Source organism: Diceros bicornis, chromosome 19 (genome assembly GCF_020826845.1).
Source record: "Diceros bicornis minor isolate mBicDic1 chromosome 19, mDicBic1.mat.cur, whole genome shotgun sequence".
Taxonomy (NCBI): Eukaryota; Metazoa; Chordata; class Mammalia; order Perissodactyla; family Rhinocerotidae; genus Diceros; species Diceros bicornis.
The window spans coordinates 28,703,448-28,714,639 of record NC_080758.1 but is presented as its reverse complement, the minus strand read 5'-3'; the positions used below and the strand labels follow the sequence as shown (position 1 = coordinate 28,714,639).

Genomic DNA, 11,192 nt, shown 5'->3' with positions numbered 1-11,192 from the left:
ATCAAGTAAGGAAGCCTGAGCTAGAAGAAGCAACATGGAGGAGAACCAAGGCACTCAAGTCAACAGCCCCAGTCAACTGCCAGACATGAGCGAGAGGCCATATAGAACGAGCCAGGTTGCTGACTTGCTAACCGGCTGCAAATACAGGAGTAAGCCCAGGCTGTACAAGTAAGTACAACAGAAAAGAGCTGTCCCAGCTTAGACACGTGCAAACTGCCAATTCACACAAACACAAGCAAATAAATCATTGTCGGTTTAAGCCACTTTGTTTTGGGGTGACTTGTTAAGCAGCAATAGAAAGCTGATACATTTAGGTTTAGTGCAGTGAATATGGCCCAGATTGGAACGCAAGCTCCGTCTCTGGCACGTGACCTTAGGCACGTCCTGTAATCTCTCTGAACCTCAGTTTCCTCACCGGTACAATGGGATACTTTTAGCTCCTACCTCATCAGGCTGATTAAAGGAGATGGATTAAGGGAGATGATGAACATTCAGTGCATGGCACAGGGAAAGTACTGTCAACATCTTAATTGTGGTTGTTGCTGTTGTCATTTGAAGAAAGTCTAGCCTGAGAGTTGTGATGTGGGGGGTCAGGAAGACTAAGCGTTAAAGATAACTGATCTGGTCTTTGAAGCCTCCATAACTAGTGAACATTGGAGACTGGGAGCTTTTTGAGACCAGAGACCTATGCCAGGTTGGCCTGGGAGTTGGCAGGGGTTGGGTCTCAACTGTATCTTGCATAGTGTGAAGGGTTGTATGCATGTGCCTGGGGGAGCCCTCTGAATGAGGTCTGGATGGATGGCGAAATTGGGTGGAAGAATGAAGAACTGACACTGTGGGAGGGGCTGAGATCATAGGAGATGTGAGGGCTAAGCCTTGGGAAATACCTCCACTCTTCTCAGATGAAATCCCAGACTCCTTGCCCTGACCTGAATGCCCTGCCCGCCTCTCCCATCATATTTCCTACCCTTTTCCCCCTCAATCACAGTACTTCAGCCACCCTGGCCTCCTTCCTCACACTTACCAAGCTCTTTCCTGCCTCAGGACCTTTGTATTTACTGCTCCCTTCTCAGAAGGACCTTCTGAACCACTCAAGCTGCAGTTCTCCCTGCTTCTATTCTTTTTCACGGCTACTTATCTTTTTCCTTCATAGCATTTTTTGCTACCTGAAATTACTGTGTTTATTCATTTGTCCACCTGTGCATTATTTGTTTCTCATTTCAGATGGTGAGCTCCACGAGGAACTGGTATCTGTCTTACTCATACCACATCCTCAGCACCTAGCACAGTTTCTGGCTCATGGCAAGTGATTAATAGCTGTGAACTTAATAAACACGAATGAAAGTGGGGGAAAAGGAGCCACAAGAGCTGAAAGACATGGTCCAAAAGCTATGTGGAAGGCCAGTCATTTCCTGGAAAAGGGCTTCACAGAAACCTTGGAATCATCTTGTCTAACCTCGTCAGTCCACAAGTGGGGAAACCAAGGCCCAGAGTGGAGGAACGACCAGTGTGAGGGCAGCCTAAGAGCCATTTCTGTGGACTCCCAGCCCATTGGGATCAAATGCCACAGCTCTGCCTGGCAGATAAGGCCCAGAAAAGGTCACGGGCACCTCCCTGAGGCCATCACTGTATGTCTGCAGCTGCCACCACCCCCATCCCACAAGAGAGGAGATTGTCGCTTTGGGAGCAGAGGTGCCAGTCAGCTGATAAACTGGGAAAGAAGGGCTGGAGAGGGTGGGGAGGCCCAGCCCTGGGCCAGGCAGCTATTCTGAGGCAGCTCAGGGATAATAGCTGGTACCAAAATAACCCAGCCTCCTCACCCTCGTTCCAGCCCTCACACCTCTGCCTCACCAGAGGTGAGGCTAACACTCTCAGTAACACTTATACACACCAGCTTTGAGCAGGACCTGTGGCGGACAGGGTGATCATCAGACCCAGCCCTGTCCACTGGGGGCTCACAGTCTCATGGAGGAGGCAGGCTAGGGACCAGTCAGGCTGCTGAGTGATGGTGCCTAGGTCTGGGGGAGCTCAAAGGAGGGACAATCCCCAGAGGAAAGGACCCCTGAATTAGTTTGATGGACATACAGAAGTTAGCCAGTTCAAGAGGTGACAGTAACAAGTAACCGCCAGTGCAAAGGGAGGGAGGTAACACAGATAAGTTCCAGGAATAAAGTTTTAGTGGATGAGAGCATCAGGTATTTGAGAGAGGAGGGGCAGAATAGTGGGCTACAAAGGGGAAGGGGAGATGGCCAAATTATGTAGGAACTTGGATGTCAAGAGAAGAGCTCGGGCTATCTTTGATGCCCAAAGGAGAGCCTTGGAGATTTTTAACCAACAGGGCGCCATGATCAGGTCTGCACGGTAGAAAATGCCCTGTAGCTGCTTTGGGGAGGTTGCCCGGGCAAGAAGGTGGGGGGGCGGGGCAGATCGAAGGGAGAAGCCCCTTTATTCGGGATGGGCAGCTCTAGATAGGACTCCTGTCGGAGGCAGGAATTGGGTCTTAGTCTCGAGAGGGCTGGTATCGTCACTTCCTCGACTCCGGCGCCACACTACTCCCGGGATCCGACCTGCGTTCGCTTGTTTCCGAACTCCAAGTTTGAGCAGAAAAAATGTGCTGCTGGAACCCTAACCCTGAACGGGGCGCCCGAGCAGGAGACTTCAACTCCCAAAATGCTTCGCTCTACAGCTCTGCAGGTCGCGCATGCTTCTTTCAAGAAAGGCGGGCCGCCTGGCAGACCGGTGACTCGCCAGTTGGGCGAAGTGCGGGAAATCTAGGGACCGCCATCTTAGCTTGGGTCAAACCAATTGCACACTTCGTGGGAAGATCGTGTTCTCTCTCTTGTTAGTTCGTACCCCTACCGAAATAAAGTGCGCTTAATTGTTGCAAGTCTCTTTATTCTGCTTAACGTGGAGATCTCCCTCCACTCCGCGCCCCAGTCCAGAACTGAACCCCAGGGCTACAGTAGGACGCCCCAGCATGGCGGCCCTCAGCAGGTTCCGCTGGGGGCGGAGTCGGAAGCGGTCCCGCCCCGCCTCCGGGCAGGAGGGGGGTTTCCGCTTCCGGCAGCGGCGGCTGCAGCCTCGCTCTGGTCCCTGCGGCTGGCGGCCGAGCCGTGTGTCTCCTCCTCCGCCGCCGCCATATTGTCTGTGTGAGGAGAGGGGAGAGCGGTCGCCGCCGCTGCCACTTCCACCACAGGTACCGTGGGAGCCACCAGGCGAGGGCGTCGGGGGGTGGGGGTGGGCCCAGGGTGGGGCAGCGGGGCGCGGCCGCCCCTCGCGCTTCCAGCTGACTCCGCAGCGGCCCGTCGCCTTCCGCTGCCCCCCTCCACACACACACCCGCTGAGGCCCCTGCAGCCCATCGGGGAGGCCCGGGGCCACCCCCCGGGGCGGGGAGCGAGGCTTGGAGGCAGAGGCTGAGGCGAGGGTGGGAACTGGCTCTCGGGAGCCCAGCTTACTGCGGGGGAGGGGGCTAGACCGCGGCGAGGACTAGGGGGCAACTTGGAGGAGGGGGTCGCCAGAGGGGGAAGGGAGCTTGAGGGGTGGGGCCGCAGGGGGATGCTGGGGGAGGGTGCCTAGGGGAGTGGTGCCTGCAGGGTACGGTGGGGTGGACCCTCCCGCGGAGCTGAGCAGCTGGAGGGGGGACCTTCCAAGAGCCCCTCTGGGCGAGGCTGGGTTCTCACCTGCAGACTGGGGTGCAGGGTGGAGGGAGCCCCCGGCGAGGTCGCTGGGAGAAATGAGGGGGGGACCACGAAATGGGGCGGAACGGGTGGAGTTGGAGTTAAGGGATAGTTGGGAGCCCGTGTGGAAAAGGAAAGGTATGTAGAAGGAAAGGTTGGTTAAGAGTATACATGTTAGTAGGACTTTTATTTTGGTTTTTTGGTTGTTGTTGTTTGTTTTTGCAGCGTTGGAACATTTCTAGCCTAGGCAGGTGATGGGTGGAGCTTCTGTAGTTTGTTTTTGGGAAGCAAAGTCAGGGTCAGGAGAAGTTGCTTCTTGGCTATTGCTATTGTGGGAGGGAAAGAGTTCTGAAAAAGAGGGGGCAAATTAATTTGGGAAGACTTGATTACCTTTCAACTGCTAAATTCTATGAGAAGAGGGTGTGGGGAGAGGAAATGGAAAGAAAACTAGGAAGGGAAGATTTTTCTGAGAGTTGGAGACCTCATTCCATCTAAGGAGTGGCTGTGTAGACCAGTGGTAAAGAAACAGACTGTCTGAGTTCTCAAATATCAGTGCCACTACTACTTAGCTGTGTGACCTAACCTCTGTAAACCTCAGTTTTCCTATCTGTAAAATGGGGGTGATAATATTTTCCTAGATCAAAATTTATAGTGAGGAGGAAATAAGATAATTTGTGTCAAGCACTTACCACAGTGCCTGACAGGTCGATCTTACTCCTCACAGTTATGAAAGGGACTAGCTGGTTTTCTGTTTGGGGTTTCTTCATTCTAGGTAAAATTTATGGTCGAGAATCTGACAATAGGCAAGGCTTCAGAATATTATCCTTGTAGTCGTTGCAGTGTTTTATTTTGTTGTAAGTCAGTTGGCTTAACTGGCTTGGTGGACCTTGGGCTGAAAGACCAAAACTAATACTAGTTCTCCCTCATGTCCTTTTGAAAAGTTCACCTGCAGTTTTACCTGGGCAGGTTTATCCTTCTGTGACTTTGGAAACCTTGACTTTCATTTGCTATTGGGGGAGGGTATATGACTTGAAGAAAGAATGAAAAGATTGGAAGTTTGCGTATATTAGTTTATCAACTGATTACAAAGTTAGGTCACCCTCGGGCAACTTTTGTTTTAAAGAAATAAAACATGCTTAGTTGTGTCCTCGTATGGAATTCAGTAGAGAAGAGAAGCATACATTTTAGAGGGAGAAGTGGGTTAGTTTCTGCATAATGGGTCAATTACCTTGCTGTTTGGGGATGAAACAAGTGGGCAGCTTCTTTTCCACAGTGTATTTTTAGTTCTCCTGTTGCCTAGCCACTCTCTTCCAGAGTGAATTCTTGTTTTTTACTGTCGTTGCTATCTCTGAACATAGACCTTTACTTCACATACTCTTACGTACTCTTAGAGAAGGGGGAAATTTCTTTAGGAACTGAGTTTAAAGCCTTACATAGGGTTTGGGTTTGTAGTAGGCAGAATCACCCCCCTACTCCCCGGCAAGATGTCTGTACTCTAATCCCCAGAATCTGTAAATATATTACGTGGTAAAAGGGACTTTACAGATGTAATTAGGGTTAAGAATCTTAAAATAGGGGCCGGCCGGGTGGCGCAAGCGGTTAAGTGCACATGCTTTGCTGCGGCGGCCCGGGGTTCACCGGTTTGGATCCTGGGCACGCACCGGCACACTGCTTGGCAAGCCATGCTGTGGCGGCGTCCCATGTAAAGTGGAGGAAGATGGGCATGGATGTTAGCCCAGGGCCAGTCTTCCTCAGCAAAAAAAGAGGAGGATTGGCAGATGTTAGCTCAGGGCTGATCTCACAAAAAAAAGGAAAAAAAAAGAATCTTAAAATAGAAGATTATCCTGGGTTTTGTGAGTAGGCCCAGTCTAATCACGTGAGCCCTTAAAAGTAGAAAACTTTCTCCCGCTGGGAGTCAAGGGATGTGGGGCAGAAGAGGAAATCAGAGAGATTCAAATCATGAGAAGGACTTCATTTGCCATTGCTAGAGGGGCAACATGGAAAGCATGAGAAGGAGTATGGCAGCTTCTAGGAGCAAAGACCAGCACTGGCTGACAGTCAGCAAGGAAAGGAGACCTCAGTCCTACAACCACGAGGAACTGAATTTGGCCAACGACCTGAATGAGCTTGGAAGTGGATTCTTCGCCAGAGTTTCCATCAAGGAATGAAAACACCTTGATTTTGGCCTTGTGAGACCCTAAGCAGAAGACTAGCCAAACCCACCCAACTTCTGACCTACAGAAACTGAGATAATAGATTTCTGTTGTTTTAAGCCACCACTTTTGTGGTAATTTGTTATGGCAGCAATAGAACACTAGTATAGGTTTTGGTACCAGGAGTGTGGTACTATAACCTACACATGTGGATTTGGCAGTGGATGGAGGCCAGAAAAATTTTGAGGAGCGCAACAGGAAAGGCCTAGAACAGATTGTTAATAGAAATACGGATGTTAATGACTCTGCTAGTGAGGGCTCAGGTGAAAGTGAGGTATGCATTGGAAACTTAAGGAAAAAGGATCTTTGTTACATGGTGGCAAATAAGCTTAGAATTTTGGCTTGTGGTTATGTGGAAAAGAGAACTAAATGATGAACTTGGATATTTAGCTGAGGAGATTTCAAGCAATGTGTTGAAGATGCAGGCTCGTTTATTTGTGGATGTGAGTCTGGCTAATGGAACTGTGAAATTCCTGTGAAGCCCACTAGGTTCTTGAGGATTTATACTGGCAGGAACAATGCCAGCTTGGATTGAAAGAGACAGAGTAGGGAGTCACAGAGGGCTGTCAAACCCCCCAAATTCTACGGGCAGGAAGCAGGCTGGTAAAACTACTCAGATGTGAATGTGCTGCTTTTCATTAAAAAAGAAGGGTGACTCAAAAGATGGAACCAAGAGCCCAGAGAGGTGGAGCTGAAAGCCACAGAGGATTCCCTGGCTTTGAAATGGAATGGAGTTTGCCCAGATTTTGAAACTGCTTTGGACCGATGGATCTGTTTTCTCTTACATTTTCCCTGTTTGAACTGGAATATCTATAACTGTTGCCCTGTGCCTCTCCTGCCATTGTATATTGGGAGCAGATAACTTCTTTTTTTAGAAATTGTGCCCCAAGAGTTGTACTTGGTGTATTATACCCAGAGCCTCATCCACACCTAATTTAGATGACAAGATTTGGGACTTTTGAATTGATGAGCTTTAGATGAGATTTTTGGACTTTGAGTTCATGCCATAATGGAATGAAACCTTAGGATGGGCTGGATGTATTTTGCATTTTGAAGAGAAATGAATCTTTTTTTTTTTTTTTTTTTTTTGTGAGGAAGATCAGCCCTGAGCTAACATCCATGCTAATCCTCCTTTTTTTGCTGAGGAAGACCGGCTCTGAGCTAACATCTATTGCCAATCCTCCTCCTTTTTTTTTCCCCCCAAAGCCCCAGTAGATAGTTGTATGTCATAGTTGCACATCCTTCTAGTTGCTGTATGTGGGACGCGGCCTCAGCATGGCTGGAGAAGCAGTGCATTGGTGCGCGCCCAGGATCCGAACCCGGGCCGCCAGTAGCGGAGCACACGCACTCAACCGTTAAGCCACAGGGCCGGCCCGAGAAATGAATCTTTGGAGGCCAAAGGGTGGGCTGTGTTAGGTAGAATGACCACCGCCCCCCCAAAAATGTCTGTACCCTAATCTCTAGAATCTGAATATGTTAACATTATGTGGTGAAGGGGACTTTGCAGATGTAATTATGGTTTAAGAATCCTAAAATAGATTATCCTGGATTTTCTGGGTGGGTTCAGTCTACTGACATGAAATCAGAGAACTTTCTCCAGCTGTAGTCAGAGATAGAGCAGAAGGCAGAGAGATTTGAAGCATGAGAGGGATTCAACCTGCTGTTACTGGAGGGGGCCACATGGAAAGCGTGAGAGGAATGCAGGCAGCCCCAGCTGACATCCACTGAGGAAATGGGGACCTCAGTCCTACAGCAGCGAGGAACTACATTCAGCCACAGAGCTGAATGAGCTTGGAAGCAGATTCCCCCCCCAGAGTTTCCAGCAAGGAATACAGCCCCATGGGCCCCTTGATTTTTCTTGCAAGACCCTAAGCGGAGGACCCAGCCAAGCCCACCTGATTTCTGGCCTATAGAAACTGTGAGGTAATAAATTTGTGTTGTTTTATGTTTGTGGTAATTTGTTACAGCAACAATAGAAAACTGATAGTAGAGTTTTGCTGATTTTAAGACTCTTTGGGGGATTGTTGTCTAGAGGACAAAGGCAGCAAAGATTATTCTGTAAAGTGATTTGGTCCCAGAAGACTTCACAGAATAATGGTGTTGAGTGGAACCTATGCCTCTTCCTTGGTGTTTAAATATCCTGTTACTGTCCTTAACGGCAGTTTGAAGGGGCTAGATGACCAGCGTGGTAAAATGTAGATTCTAGAGCTCTAGGCCATTTTGGTAGGATTTCTATAAATTGGTGATTTTTCCATGCCTATGATAAACGTCTTGGTTAAATGACATAATTTCTTCATTAATTTTTATTGGCTGAATAGAGCCATGAGTTTATATGACACCTTTTAAAATCTTATTTCCTATTTTTTAGGGGAGATGGAAATGGGTGATACGTCTTTATGAATTGATAAACCAGCTATATACAGTGGTCTCTCTGTTCTTTTGCACCTCCCACCTCAACCCAAAGTTGTTGTAAATAAGGTCTTTTCTAAACCCCGTTGTTGTCTTTTGAAGTTAAGGGTCAGGTTTGGGAATCATAATAGCAGAATGGAGTTCTAGCTTTTGAGAAAGGCTGTTTGTTTTTGTTCTCCAACAGTAGCCTGTTGATCAGATTCATACCGTGTGGACTCTCAGCTTTAGTGAGGGGAACTTCAGAGGATGGAGGAAATTAGACAGTTTGTTCTTGAGTTGGTTACCTGAATAGAAAGATGATTACAAAATTAGAGCATTCCAGGATATGAAGGACTTTTGAGATTATCTGTTTGACTTTTGGGTTTAGAGTAAAGGAAATTGGGCCACATGAAGGTTAAGTGGTTCAACTAGTATCTCAGCCTAGCATCCTGGTCCAGGCAATGGATATTCATGGCTTTTGAACTATATTCCCTATGCACTCACCTTGCCCTTTTTCTAGATTTTACCTTGGACAGTTTATCTCTCTGTGCCTCAGTTTCCTCGTGGTGTCATTGTGGGGATTAATTGGGATAATGGGTGTAACACATTTAGTGCAGTACTTAACAGAGTAAGTGCCCGAAAGATGTTAACTGTTGTAACATTTACAATAATTGTTTATGACAGCTTTTGCGTAAATATTACAGTACAATTTTTACAAGTTCCGAAACTGAGAACCAATGTGATTTGACATTGGATTAGGTAAGGGCTTAGCGTTTTAAGGTAATAATAATGCTTGTGATACTTGATTTAAAATGAGAAACTGGATTTGATTCTTGGTCTAGCGTAATTCATTGGGTGACCTGGGCCAAGTTTGTTTCACAAGAATATTATGTGTTTATACACCTAAATTTCTTTCAACTCTTAAGACGGATAATTTCAAAAGTAGTATATCATTTAGTTGTTTCTTAATAGAGAGAAATCTAGGCCAACTAGCTTTTGAAATGAAGAAATTCCTCTAGGACTGTTAAGGAAAAGGAACTGCTGTCATTGTAACAAAGACTGTGCAGTCACGTGCCCCATAACAACGTTTCAGTCAGCAACGGATGGCATATAGGATGGTGGTCCCATAAGATTAGTACCATATAGCCTAGGTGTGTGGTAGGCTGTACCGTCTAGGTTTGTCTAAGTACACTCTGTGTGGTTCACACGACGACAGAATCACCCAACGATGCATTTCTCAGAATGTATCCCTGTCTTTTAAGCAACACATGACATTATTTACATTGGGTTATAGACAGTTGGTAGTTTTCCTTAAATATTTGGTATGCTCCAGGGTAGATTTCAGCAGACCTAGTTGTTGAGCAGACATACTTTTTTTTTCACATTATAGCAATCAAGGATTGAATCTTCCTAAAAGTTTAAGGTGAAAGAATTCACAATATCATGCTATGAGTGGCATTTTACTGGTTTCTACAAGTTCTGTGTCTGTCAGCCTTAGATATAAGAAACCTACTTAGCATCAGTTGCTATGGTGAGCAAGCTTTTTTTACATTAGAGATGATAGTGTTTTCTTGCATAGAAAATACTGTGTTATCTGAAGTGAGGGTTTTAGGGTTAAATACCAGAGTACACTTAGAATAATCTTTTATAATTTTATATGTGTCATATCTTAAATGCCTTTATATTGGCCACTTTTTTCTTTTCTTTTTACACTTTCTGGTCTTGTCGATTTCTCTGACAGGTTTTTATTAGCTGAAACATTTTAATCTGCTTGGAAAAGTGAACACTTGAAATTTTTCTGAAGTTATGACTAATGCGCTAAGGGGCATTTCTCACTTTAGCTATCTCATTAATGTTCTATAAATTTTAAGAAAGCAACCCTGTTAAAAATAAATGGGTAAATTATTTCCCTAAAAAAATGAATCGTGTCATATCAGAAAGAACAAAATAGCCATTTTGGGCTATTGAATTTATAACCAGTTAAAAGATGTTAGTCGTTCAGCAGACCCTGAGTGCCTGCTACATTTCAGGTAGGTGCCGTGTTACGATAGCTTACAATTGAGTGACATTTTGTAATAATGCAGGTATCCTCCACAACTTAGTAGCTTTCTGAGGTGTTTTCTTGTGAAAACTGCTGTTGGCTTTGTATCTTAGGAATAGTATCTGAAACAGCGACAGAAATTTGGGGGGTGGGGATTGAGAATGTCTCATTCTTAATGGAATTCTTTAACTGAGATTGCTGACAGGGAGGGAAAGGCAGCAGGGTCATTGGAAAGAGCTCAGGCCTTGGAGTGAGACAGACCCAGTTTGGGGAAGGTTACTTAACCTCTCTCACGTCGAGATTTTGTCATCTTTACAATTGGGATAATAGCTACCTTTGGCAACTTATTTATTAACCTTCAGTTTCTTCATCTGTAGAATGGGGATTAGTAATACTTACCTCAGAGTGTACTTGTGAAGATTAATAACTAAAGCATCAGCTAATGTTATCTCAGGGTTACTGTAAGGATTAAAGGAGATAATTTATAAAATGCTGGTACCTGACTAATATTAGTTCTTTCCCTTCCGGGTCAGTGAAGACATTGTGTTCTTCATTGCCACTGCTGCTCCTCTTGACTCTGTTTTCATTTTCTGCTGCCAGGAGTTCTTATTTCTTAATGAGGCTTCTTGACCTGTACTTCCTGTTTCTGGTGTGCCCTCTGGGTAGATGAGATACTGAATTGCTGCTGCTTAGGGTGGGTCAGTGTGGAACCCACGCCCAGTGTAGATTGCCTCAGTTACTCATGTACGGTGTACATTGCCAGCGTGGTATCTAGTCTTCGTGAAACTAAGGTTCTCTTGCTTCTAGGTAAAGTGATTCTTCCCATCTCAGACTCAGGGAAAGTTCAAGGTTTGGTCCTGTATCTACTTGTG

At 46.2% G+C, this 11,192-nt stretch overlaps 1 protein-coding gene across 4 annotated transcripts in view; it reads left to right on the top strand.

Moving 5' to 3' along the window:
• The first annotated feature begins 3,093 nt into the window (after positions 1-3,093).
• CSNK2A1 (casein kinase 2 alpha 1) overlaps positions 3,094-11,192 on the top strand; it is a 54,172-nt gene continuing 46,073 nt past the window's right edge. For 3 of the 4 annotated variants that reach the window (XM_058563017.1, XM_058563016.1, XM_058563014.1), the window contains exon 1: positions 3,105-3,196. The gene's annotated coding sequence lies outside the window, so the exon portion shown is untranslated. Of the gene's footprint in view, positions 3,197-11,192 lie in introns of all 4 variants that reach the window. The other variant, XM_058563013.1, reaches the window with a different exon arrangement.